The sequence below is a fragment of the Coregonus clupeaformis genome, unplaced genomic scaffold (genome assembly GCF_020615455.1).
Source record: "Coregonus clupeaformis isolate EN_2021a unplaced genomic scaffold, ASM2061545v1 scaf1353, whole genome shotgun sequence".
Lineage (NCBI taxonomy): Eukaryota > Metazoa > Chordata > Actinopteri > Salmoniformes > Salmonidae > Coregonus > Coregonus clupeaformis.
In genome coordinates this window covers 70,865-84,479 of record NW_025534807.1, presented here as the reverse complement: position 1 = coordinate 84,479, position 13,615 = coordinate 70,865, and the positions used below count along the sequence as shown (strand labels likewise).

Here is a 13,615-nt window from a genome sequence, read left to right as displayed (position 1 = left end):
AGTATGCCAATAATGGACTATGTTTGACTGTCATATCGACACTTACAGTATGCCAATAATGGACTATGTTTGACTGTCATATCAACACTTACAGTATGCCAATAATGGACTATGTTTGACTGTCATATCAACACTTACAGTATGCCAATAATGGACTATGTTTGACTGTCATATCGACACTTACAGTATGCCAATAATGGACTATGTTTGACTGTCATATCAACACTTACAGTATGCCAATAATGGACTATGTTTGACTGTCATATCGACACTTACAGTATGCCAATAATGGACTATGTTTGACTGTCATATCGACACTTACAGTATGCCAATAATGGACTATGTTTGACTGTCATATCAACACTTGCAGTATGCCAATAATGGACTATGTTTGACTGTCATATCGACACTTACAGTATGCCAATAATGGACTATGTTTGACTGTCATATCAACACTTACAGTATGCCAATAATGGACTATGTTTGACTGTCATATCGACACTTACAGTATGCCAATAATGGACTATGTTTGACTGTCATATCGACGCTTACAGTATGCCAATAATGGACTATGTTTGACTGTCATATCGACATTACAGTATGCCAATAATGGACTATGTTTGACTGTCATATCGACACTTACAGTATGCCAATAATGGACTATGTTTGACTGTCATATCAACACTTACAGTATGCCAATAATGGACTATGTTTGACTGTCATATCGACACTTTACAGTATGCCAATAATGGACTATGTTTGACTGTCATATCAACACTTACAGTATGCCAATAATGGACTATGTTTGACTGTCATATCGACACTTACAGTATGCCAATAATGGACTATGTTTGACTGTCATATCAACACTTACAGTATGCCAATAATGGACTATGTTTGACTGTCATATCGACACTTACAGTATGCCAATAATGGACTATGTTTGACTGTCATATCGACACTTACAGTATGCCAATAATGGACTATGTTTGACTGTCATATCAACACTTACAGTATGCCAATAATGGACTATGTTTGACTGTCATATCGACACTTACAGTATGCCAATAATGGACTATGTTTGACTGTCATATCAAACTTACAGTATGCCAATAATGGACTATGTTTGACTGTCATATCGACACTTACAGTATGCCAATAATGGACTATGTTTGACTGTCATATCAACACTTACAGTATGCCAATAATGGACTATGTTTGACTGTCGTATCAACACTTACAGTATGCCAATAATGGACTATGTTTGACTGTCATATCGACACTTACAGTATGCCAATAATGGACTATGTTTGACTGTCATATCAACACTTCACAGTATGCCAATAATGGACTATGTTTGACTGTCATATCAACACTTACAGTATGCCAATAATGGACTATGTTTGACTGTCATATCGACACTTACAGTATGCCAATAATGGACTATGTTTGACTGTCATATCGACACTTACAGTATGCCAATAATGGACTATGTTTGACTGTCGTATCGACACTTACAGTATGCCAATAATGGACTATGTTTGACTGTCATATCAACACTTACAGTATGCCAATAATGGACTATGTTTGACTGTCATATCGACACTTACTGTATGCCAATAATGGACTATGTTTGACTGTCATATCAACACTTACAGTATGCCAATAATGGACTATGTTTGACTGTCATATCAAACTTACAGTATGCCAATAATGGACTATGTTTGACTGTCGTATCGACACTTACAGTATGCCAATAATGGACTATGTTTGACTGTCATATCAACACTTTACAGTATGCCAATAATGGACTATGTTTGACTGTCATATCGACACTTACAGTATGCCAATAATGGACTATGTTTGACTGTCGTATCAAAACACTTACAGTATGCCAATAATGGACTATGTTTGACTGTCATATCAACACTTACAGTATGCCAATAATGGACTATGTTTGACTGTCATATCAACCACTTACAGTATGCCAATAATGGACTATGTTTGACTGTCGTATCAACACTTACAGTATGCCAATAATGGACTATGTTTGACTGTCATATCGACACTTACAGTATGCCAATAATGGACTATGTTTGACTGTCATATCAACACTTACAGTATGCCAATAATGGACTATGTTTGACTGTCATATCAACACTTACAGTATGCCAATAATGGACTATGTTTGACTGTCAGTATCAACACTTACAGTATGCCAATAATGGACTATGTTTGACTGTCGTATCAACACTTACAGTATGCCAATAATGGACTATGTTTGACTGTCATATCGACACTTACAGTATGCCAATAATGGACTATGTTTGACTGTCGTATCAACACTTACAGTATGCCAATAATGGACTGTTTGACTGTCATATCAACACTTACAGTATGCCAATAATGGACTATGTTTGACTGTCGTATCGCACACTTACAGTATGCCAATAATGGACTATGTTTGACTGTCGTATCAACACTTACAGTATGCCAATAATGGACTATGTTTGACTGTCATATCGAACACTTACAGTATGCCAATAATGGACTATGTTTGACTGTCATATCAACACTTACAGTATGCCAATAATGGACTATGTTTGACTGTCATATCGACACTTACAGTATGCCAATAATGACTATGTTTGACTGTCATATCAACACTTACAGTATGCCAATAATGGACTATGTTTGACTGTCATATCAACACTTACAGTGTGCCAATAATGGACTATGTTTGACTGTCATATCACACTTACAGTATGCCAATAATGGACTATGTTTGACCTGTCATATCAACACTTACAGTTAATAATGGACTATGTTTGACTGTCATATCAACACTTACAGTATGCCAATAATGGACTGTTTGACTGTCATATCGACACTTACAGTATGCCAATAATGGACTATGTTTGACTGTCGTATCAACACTTACAGTATGCCAATAATGGACTATGTTTGACTGTCGTATCAACACTTACAGTATGCCAATAATGGACTATGTTTGACTGTCATATCGACACTTACAGTATGCCAATAATGGACTATGTTTGACTGTCATATCAACACTTACAGTATGCCAATAATGGACTATGTTTGACTGTCATATCGACACTTACAGTATGCCAATAATGGACTATGTTTGACTGTCATATCGAAGCACTTACAGTATGCCAATAATGGACTATGTTTGACTGTCATATCAACACTTACAGTGTGCTCATTATAATGCCATTATTGCTTTGGTGCAGATTTTCACTATTTATCAAGGCCACTTGGTGCTTATAATGATGTCATAGCTACTGATGTTTCATCATCTGACCCTGCTCTTGCTGCGTCTTGCTGCGTCTTGCCGCCTTGCCGCGTCTTGCTGCATCTTGCCGCGTCTTGCCGCGTCTTGCTGGTTGGTGTATATATACAGTACCAGTCAAAAGTTTAGACACCCTGCTCATTCAAGGGTTTTTTCTTTATTTGTACTTTTTCTACATTGTAGAATAATAGTGAAGACATCAAAACTATGAAATAACACATATGGAAACATGTAGTAACCAAAAAAAGTGTTAAACAAATCAAAATATATTTTATATTTGTGATTCTTCAAAGTAGTAACCGTCACTGTTAGTACAGGTGTTAGTACAGGGGAGTTAGTACAGGGGTTAGTACAGGTGTTAGTACAGGTGTTAGTACAGGTGTTAGTACAGGGGGTTAGTACAGGTGTTAGTACAGGTGTTAGTACAGGGGGTTAGTACAGGGTTAGTACAGGGGGTTAGTACAGGTGTTAGTACAGGTGTTAGTACAGGGTTAGTACAGGTGTTAGTACAGGTGTTAGTACAGGTGTTAGTACAGGGTTAGTACAGGGGGTTAGTACAGGGGTTAGTACAGGGAGTTAGTACAGGTGTTAGTACAGGTGTTAGTACAGGGTTTAGTACAGGTGTTAGTATAGGTGTTAGTACAGGTGTTAGTACAGGTGTTAGTACGGGTGTTAGTACAGGTGTTAGTACAGGTGTTAGTACTTTGGGGGTTAGTCAGGTGTTAGTACGGGTGTTGGTACGGTGTTAGTACAGGTGTTAGTACAGGTGTTAGTACAGGTATTAGTACAGGTGTTAGTACAGGGGTTAGTACAGGGTTAGTACAGGGGTTAGTACAGGTGTTAGTACAGGTGTTAGTACAGGGTTTTATACTTACGGGTGTTAGTACAGGTGTTAGTACAGGGGTTAGTACAGGTGTTAGTACAGGGGTTAGTACAGGGGTCAGGGGTTAGTACAGGTGTTAGTACAGGGTTAGTACAGGTGTTAGTACAGGGGTTAGTACAGGTGTTAGTACAGGTGTTAGTACAGGTGTTAGTACAGGTGTTAGTACAGGTGTTAGTACAGGGGTTAGTACAGGGGTTAGTACAGGGGTTAGTACAGGTGTTAGTACAGGTGTTAGTACAGGTGTTAGTACAGGGGTTAGTACAGGGTTAGTACAGGGTTAGTACAGGGTTAGTACAGGTGTTAGTACAGGGGTTAGTACAGGGGTTAGTACAGGTGTTAGTACAGGTGTTAGTACAGGTGTTAGTACAGGGGTTAGTACAGGGGTTAGTACAGGTGTTAGTACAGGGTTAGTACAGGTGTTAGTACAGGGGTTAGTACAGGTGTTAGTACAGGGGTTAGTACAGGTGTTAGTACAGGGGTTAGTACAGGGGTTAGTACAGGGGTTAGTACAGGTGTTAGTAGAGGCGTTAGTACAGGTGTTAGTACAGGTGTTAGTCATTGGCGGTGTCATAAATGGCATCCTATTCCCTATGTAGTGTCCCGGTCTAAAGTAGTGCACTACATGGTGAATATGGTACCATTTGGGGCACAGACACTATGTTTGATTCCATAGTAGAGATTCCAGTGGACCTCTCTACCGGTTTTCAACAGTGTTTCCTTCAAGTGGTTCAACCACAGCAGCAACAGGCTCATTGAACTCCCAACGACGGCTGTGTTAGCCTGAGTAACCATGGGACCTGCTGGGTTTTGATTGGCACGCCAGCACTGTTATTTCCTGCTTTAATCCAAATGAAAACTATTGTTGGGGTGGGAGCGGAGCTCTTGGAGGCTTTTGCTTTAGCCTAACGTATCTCATCTCTCTGTGTGAACTAATGGTGTGGCCTTAAACACTGAGTTCGTCCCAAATGGCACCCTATTCCCTATAGTAATCCCAGTATGGGCCCGTGTGAAAAGTAGTGCACTATATGGTGAATAGGGTGTCATTAGTGAGGCTTTGAATGGGATTGACCGAGCAGTAACCTCCTGCAGCAGCTTCCCTGAGCTCTGCAAACTAACTGCTGATCATTCACTGGGAGGCGCTTTCCTCTGGAAATCAGCCCTAATGAGAGCACAGGGACTTCTGACTGAGGGGCCGGAGACACACACAGGGAGAGACAGAGACAGACAAGGAGGGAGGGAGGGAGGGAGAGAGAGGGGAGGGAGAGGGGAGGGAGGGAGAGGGAGGCACACAGAGAGAGAGAGAGACACACACGCAGAGAGAGAGAGAGAGAGAGAGAGACACGCACAAAGAGAGAGAGAGAGAGACACGCTCACACAGAGAGAGAGAGCGAGACACGCACATGGAGGGAGAGAGCATTTCTGAGGTCAAAGGGTGAAACGTTGTCCTCCATGTTCTCCTCTCGTTCAATGGAAGTTTTAACAACTTTCAAATGGGGAAAACACCTTGCAAACACTAAATGTGAAACCTAACAATGTACACAGAGGTATTTATTATGGATCCCCATTAGTTCCTGCCAAGGCAGCAGCTACTCTTCCTGGGGTCTGTCAAAATTAAGGCAGTTATTCTATTTTAAAAACATTACAATACATTCATAACAGATTTCACAACACACTAAGTGTGTGCCCTGTTATCATGTGTGTGTATGCATGTGCCTATGTTTGTGTTGCTTCACAGTCCCCACTGTTCCATAAGGTCTATTTTTATCTGTCCTTTAAATCTGATTCTACTGCTTGCATCAGTTACCTGCTGTGGAATAGAGTTCCCTGTAGTCATGGCTCTATGTAGTACTGTGCGCCTCCCATAGTCTGTTCTGGACTTGGGGACTGTGAAGAGACCTCTGGTGGCATGTCTTGTGGGGTATGCATGGGTTTCCAAGCTGTGTGATAGTCGTTTAAACAGACAGCTCAGTGCATTCAACATGTCAATACCTCTCACAAATACAAGTAGTGATGAACTCAATCTCTACTCCACTTTGAGCCACTATAACTTTCTCAATTTCCACATTATTCATTACGATTTAGTTGAGGTTTAGGGTTTAGTGAATGATTTGTCCCAAATACCCAATGCTTTTAGTTTTTGAAATATTTAGGACTAATTTATTCCTTGCCACCCATTCTGAAACTAACTGCAGCTCTTTGTTAAGTGTTGCTGTCATTTCAGTCGCTGTGGCAGCTGACATGTATAGTGTTGAGTCATCCGCATACATAGACACTATGGCTTTACTCAAAGCCAGTGGCATGACATTAGTAAAGATGGAAAAAAGCAAGGGGCCTAGACAGCTGCCTTGGGGAATTCCTGATTCTACCTGGATTATGTTGGAGAGGCTTCCATTAAAGACACCCTTTGTGTTCTGTTAGACAGGTAACTCTTTATCCACAATATAGCAGGGGGAGTAAAGCCATAACACATACGTTTTTCCAGCAGCAGACTATGATCGATAATGTCAGAAGCTGCACTGAAGTCTAACAAAACAGCCCCCACAATCTTTTTATCATCAATTTCTCTCAGCCAATCATCAGTCATTTGTGTAAGTGCTGTGCTTGTTTAATGTCATTCCCTATAAGCATGCTGGAAGTCTGTCAATTTGTTTACTGTAAAATAGCATTGTATCTGGTCAAACAATTTTTTTACAAAACTTTACTAAGGGTTGGTAACAGGCTGATTGGTTTTATGTTCTTGAGCCAGTAAAGGGGCTTTACTATTCTTAGGTAGCGGAATGACTTTAGCTTCCCTCCAGGCCTGAGGGGCACACACTTTCTAGTAGGCTTAGATTGAAAATATGGCAAATAGGAGTGGCGATATCGTCGCTATTATTCTCAGTTATTTTCCATCCAAGTTGGCTCTTCAGACCCGGTGGCTTGTCATTGTTGATAGACAACAATATTTTTTCACCTCTTCCACACTCACTTTACAGGAATTCAAAATTACAACTCTCAGACTTATTTGCCATTCCTGCTCTCAACCCTCTCAACCATACAATTGTTAAATTCCTCATCAGTCCACGGGAGTTGAACAGTTTTTACAGTCATTTTATTAATGGGTGCATGCTTATTAGTAATTGGGATAAGCAATTTCATAGATGTCTCAAGTGCAACGTCTGTTTGCTCCTCATTACACACTACAGACCAACAAATATTCTTTACATTAACAACATAGGAATCACTACAAAACATATTGTATGACCTCTTATACACTATATTAGGCCCAGCCTTTGGAACTTTGGTTTTCCTAGATATGGCTACTATATTGTGATCACTACATCCGATGGATCTGGATACGCAACTTTTTTATACATTTCTGCAGCGTTAGTAAAGATGTGATCAATACATGTTGATGATTTCATTCCTGTGCTGTTTTTAACTACCCTGGTAGGTTGACTGATAACCTGAACCAGGTTGCAGGCACTGGTTACAGTTTGAAGCTTTTTCTTGAGTGGGCAGCTTGATGAAAGCCAGTCAATATTTAAATCACCCAGAAAATATACCGCTCTGTTGATATCACATACATTATCAAGCATTTCACACATGTTACCCAGATATTGACTGTTAGCACTTGGTGGTCTATAGCAGCTTCCCACCAGAATGGGCTTTAGGTGAGGCAGATGAACCTGTAGCCATATTACTTCAACAGTATTTAACATGAGATCCTCTCTAATCTTTACTGGAATGTGGTTCTGAATATAAACAGCCACACCTCCACCGTTCGGCATTTCTGTATTATCTGTAGATCTTATAACCTTGTATTGCTACCACTGTATCATCAAAGGTATTGTCTAAGTGGGTTTCAGAGATAGTCAGAATATGAATGTTATCTGTTAGTAGCAAATTATTGATTTCATGAACCTTGTTTCTTAAGCTATATATGTTAATGTGGGCTATTTTTGAGCACTTTTCTGGGATGCTTGTTTGTTTTCATTGCTTTACTTGGAAGCTTAGCAGAAGTAGATATTCTCATGTTATGTGTTGAATGGCACGTGTTCAATGGTATAGGTTCTTCTATTGATTTGGTTCAGATTCTGCCGTAATAGAGCTCATATAAATAATGATATCCATCCGCTCTATTGGGAGCCTCTCACTGGGGGATAGAATACTTTATCAGTTATGAAAGACTGTAGACACTCAACCACAAAAATCATCCCTTCAGTTGTTTCAGACTGTTTCTCTCTCTCTCTCTCTCTCTCTCTCTCTTCTCTCTCTCTCTGGTCTCTCTCTCTGTCTCTCTCGTCTCTCTCTCTCTCTGTCTCTCTCTCCTCTCTGCTCTCTCTCTCTCTCTCTCTCTCTCTCTCTCTCTCTCTCTCTCTCTCTCTCTCTCTCTCTCTCTCTCTCTCTCTGTCTCTCTCTCTCTCTGCCTCTCTCTCTCTGTCTCTTCTCTGTCTCTCTCGCTCTCTCTATCTCTCTTCTCTCTATCTCTCTCGTCTCTCTCTCTCTCTCTCTCTCTCTCTGTCTCCTTCTCTCTCTCTCTCTCTCTCTCTCTCTCTCTCTCTCTCTCTCTCTCTCCTCTCTCTCTCTCTCTCTCTCTCTCCTGTCTCTCTCTCTCTCCTCTCTCTCTCTCTCTCTCTCTCTCTCTCTCTTCTATCTCTCTCCTCTCTCTCTCTCTCTCTGCTTTCTCTCTCTTCTCTCTCTCTTCTCTCTCTGTTCTCTCTCTCTCTTCTCTGTTTCTCTCTCTCGTTTTCTCTCTTCTCTCTCTCTCTTCTCTCCTCTATTTCTCTCTCTCTCTGTTTCTCTCTCTCTCTCTGTTTCTCTCTCTCTGTTTCTCTCTCTCGTTTCTCTCTTCGTTTTTCTCTCTTTTCTCTCTCTCTTCTCTCTTCCCTCTGTATCTCTCTCTCTCTGTTTCTCTCTCTCTCTGTTTCTCTCAATTCAATTCAATATAAGGGCTTTATTGGCATGGGAAACATATGTTAACGTTGCCAAAGCAAGTGAAGTAGATAGTAAACAAAAGTGAAATAAACAATAAATATTAACAGTAAACATTACACTCAGAAGTTCCAAAAGAATAAAGACATTTCAAATGTCATATTATGTATATATACAGTGTTGTAACAATGTGCAAATAGTTAAAGTACAAATGGGGAAATAAATCAACATAAATATGGGTTATATTTACAATGGTGTTTGTTCTTCACTGGTTGCCCTTTTCTTGTGGCAACAGGTCACAAATCTTCGGAGTTGATCAAAATTGGATTTATTTTCTAATTCTTTGTGGGTCTGAGGGAAATATGTGTCTCTAATATGGTCATACATTTGGCAGGAGGTTAGGAAGTGCAGCTCAGTTTCCACCTCATTTTGTGGGCAGTGTGCACATAGCCTGTCTTCTCTTGAGAGCCAGGTCTGCCTACGTGGCCTTCTCTATAGCAAGGCTATGCTCACTGAGTCTGTACATAGTCAAAGCTTTCCTTAAGTTTGATCAGTCACAGTGGTCAGGTATTCTGCCACTGTGTACTCTCTGTTTAGGGCCAAATAGCGTTCTAGTTTGCTCTGTGTTTTTGTTCATTCTTTCCAATGTGTCAAGTAATTATCTTTTTGTTTTCTCATGATTTGGTTCAGTCTAATTGTGTTGCTGTCCTGCGGCTCTGTTTTTTGTGAACAGAGCCCCAGGACCAGCTTTCTTAGGGGCTTTTTCCTCCTGCGGCTCTGTGTGTTTGTGAACAGAGCCCCAGGACCAGCTTTCTTAGGGGCTTTTCTCCTGCGGCCTGTGTGTTTGTGGATCAGAGCCCCAGGACCAGCTTTCTTAGGGGTTTTCTCCCGCGGGCTCTGTGTGTTTGTGAACAGAGCCCCAGGACCAGCTTTTTAGGGGGCTTTTCTCCTGCGGCTCTGTGTGTTTGGGTGAACAGAGCCCCAGACCAGCTTTCTTAGGGGGCTTTTCTCCGGGGTGGCTCTGTGTGTTTGTGAACAGAGCCCCCAGGACCAGCTTTCTTAGGGCTTTTTCTCCAAGTGGCTCTGTTTTGTGTGGAACAGAGCTCCCAGGACTAGCTTTCAGGGGCTTTTTTCCTTGCGGGCTCTGTGTGTTTGTGAACAGAGCCCCGGTGGACCAGCTTTCTCTTAGGGTTTTCTTGCGGCTTGTGTTTCAGAACAGAGCCCCAGGACCAGCTTTAGGGGCTTTTCTCCTGCGGCTCTGTGTGTTTGTGAACAGAGCTCCCAGGACCAGCTTTTTAGGGGCTTTCTCCTGCGAGGGCCATTACATTTTGTCAGCCTGTGATTGCTAGCAAATCTGCTAGTCTCACGGTAATTGAACCGTTAATGAACATAAACACATTTAGCATCTCCTGTTTCTACTCATAGCCTACAAGCCACTGATGCAGACCTTTGGAACATCTACATTTGAAAAAGTCTAATAAATCCATGTAATATAGCCTACACCGTCACAATAAATCCATTATTTATTTAAGACAGGTCTAAAGAAACATGATATGCAGAAAATGTAGTCTATTTCAGAAGAACAGAATAGCATACTCTGAGTTGTCCTTATGTTAGGTCCTGATCTGGCTATGCCATATGGCTGTGGGCTACACTAGTGGGTTCGATCCCCGGGACCACCCATACACAAAAAAAATGTATGCACGCATGACTGTAAGTCGCTTTGATAAAAAGCGTCTGCTAAATGGCATATTATATTTATTATTATACACTAGTTCATTTAGCAGACAAGATTTACTTAGAATTCAGTGGCATTATTTTATATTATTTTTCAAATCAAATCAAATTTTATTTGTCACATGCGCCGAATACAACAGCCCTACTCTCAGATCGTTCACAGCTTTGTGGAAGTTACCTGTGGCGCTGATGTTTAGGCTGAGTATGTGTAGTTTTTTCAGCTTTAAGGCAACGGTGTCTAGATGGAGTTTGTATTTGTGGTCCTGGCAACTGGACCTTTTTGGAACACCATTATTTTTGTCTTACTGAGTTACTGTCAGGGCCCAGGTCTGACAGAATCTGTGCAGAAAGATCTAGGTGCTGCTGTAGGCCCTCCTTGGTTGGTGACAGAAGCACCAGATCATCAGCAAACAGTAGACATTTGACTTCAGATTCTAGTAGGGTGAGGCCGGGTGCTGCAGACTGTTCTAGTGCCCACAATTCGTTGATATACTGTATATAGCCTTGTTATTACTTGGTACCCCCTGCACATCCACTCAGTACTGGTACTTCCTGTATATAGCCATGTTATTACCTGGTACCCCTGCACATGGACTCAGTACTGGTACTCCCTGTATATAACCATGTTATTACCTGGTACCCCTGCACATTGACTCAGTATTGGTACTGTGTATATAACCATGTTATTACCTGGTACCCCTGCACATTGACTCAGTACTGGTACTTCCTGTATAAGCCATGTTATTACCTGGTACCCCTGCACATCCACTCAGTACTGGTACTTCCTGTATATAACCATGTTATTACCTGGTACCCCTGCACATCCACTCAGTACTGGTACCCTGTATATAGCCATGTTATTACCTGGTACCCCTGCACATCCACCAGTACTGGTACCCTGTGTATATAACCATGTTATTACCTGGTACCCCCTGCACATCCACTCAGTACTGGTACTTCCTGTATAAGCCATGTTATTACCTGGTACCCCTGCACATCCACTCAGTACTGGTACTTCCTGTATATAGCCATGTTATTACCTGGTACCCCCTGCACATCCACTCAGTACTGGTACTTCCTGTATATAGCCATGTTATTACCTGGTACCCCTGCACATCCACTCAGTACTGGTACTTCCTGTATATAGCCTTGTTATTACCTGGTACCCCCTGCACATCCACTCAGTACTGGTACTTCCTGTATAAGCCATGTTATTACCTGGTACCCCTGCACATCCACTCAGTACTGGTACTTCCTGTATATAGCCATGTTATTACCTGGTACCCCCTGCACATCCACTCAGTACTGGTACTTCCTGTATATAGCCATGTTATTACCTGGTACCCCTGCACATCCACTCAGTACTGGTACTTCCTGTATATAGCCTTGTTATTACCTGGGTACCCTGCACATCCACTCAGTACTGGTACTCCCTGTATATAGCCATGTTGTTACCTGGTACCCTGCACATCCACTCAGTACTGGTACTTCCTGTATATAGCCATGTTATTACCTGGTACCCCTGCACATCCACTCAGTACTGGTACTCCTGTATATAGCCATGTTATTACCTGGTCCCCTGCACATTGACCAGTACTGGTACTTCCTGTATATAGCCATGTTATTACCTGGTACCCCCTGCACATTGACTCAGTACTGGTACTTGTATATAGCCATGTTATTACCTGGTACCCTGCACATCCACTCAGTACTGATACTTCCTGTATATAGCCGTGTTATTACCTGGTACCCTGCACATTGACTTGTACTGGTACTTCTATATATAGCCATGTTATTACCTTACTCCGCACATCCACTCAGTACTGGTACTTTGTATATAGCATGTATTACCTGTACCCACATCCACTCAGTACGGTACTTCCTGTATATAGCCATGTTATTACCTGGTACCCCTGCACATCCACTCAGTACTGGTACTTCCTGTATATAGCCATGTTATTACCTGGTACCCCTGCACATCCACTCAGATCTTCATTTCTACATCAGGTGAAACATCTGGCTTGTTGTTCTGTCTGTGTTTCCAGGGTGACAGAGAAACCTTTGAGAACTACTACAGGAAACAGAGGAAGAAACAGGCCAGGCTGGTGCTGCAGCCTCAGTCTAACATGGTGAGGATGGAGACCAGCTTCTGTTCTTCATTCTGTCTCTTCTCCTCTATCTGTTCCCTCTATCTGTTCCCCTCTATCTGTTCCCCTCTATCTGTTCCCCTCTATTTCTCTATCTGCCCCTATCTGTTCCCTCTATCTGTTCCCCTCTATCTGTTCCCCTTCTGTTCTCTATCTGTTCCCTCTATCTGTTCCCATCTATCTGTTCCCCTCTATCTGTTCCCTCTATCTGTTCCCCTCTATCTGTTCCCTCTATCTCGTTCCCCTCATCTGTTCCCCTCTATCTGTTCCCTCTATCTGTTCCCTCTATCTGTTTTCCCTCTATCTGTTCCCCTCTATCTGTTCCCCTCTATCTGTTCCCCTCTATCTGTTCCTCTATCTGTTCCCCTATCTCGTTCCTCTATCTGTTCCCCATCTGTTCCCCTATCTGTTCCCCTCTATCTATTCCTCTATCTGTTCCCCCTCTATCTTTCCCTCTATCTGTTCCCTCTACTTTCCTCTATTGTTCCCCTCTATCTGTTCCCTCTATCTTTCCCCCTCTATCTGTTTCCCTCTTCTATTCCCCTCTATCTGTTCCCTCTATCTGTCCCCCTCTATCTGTTCCCCTCTATCTGTTCCCCTCTATCTGTTCCCTCTATC

At 41.9% G+C, this 13,615-nt stretch overlaps 1 pseudogene; it reads left to right on the top strand.

The window, feature by feature from the left end:
- Positions 1-13,615, top strand: part of LOC123486922 — a 115,911-nt pseudogene that overhangs the window by 34,565 nt on the left and 67,731 nt on the right.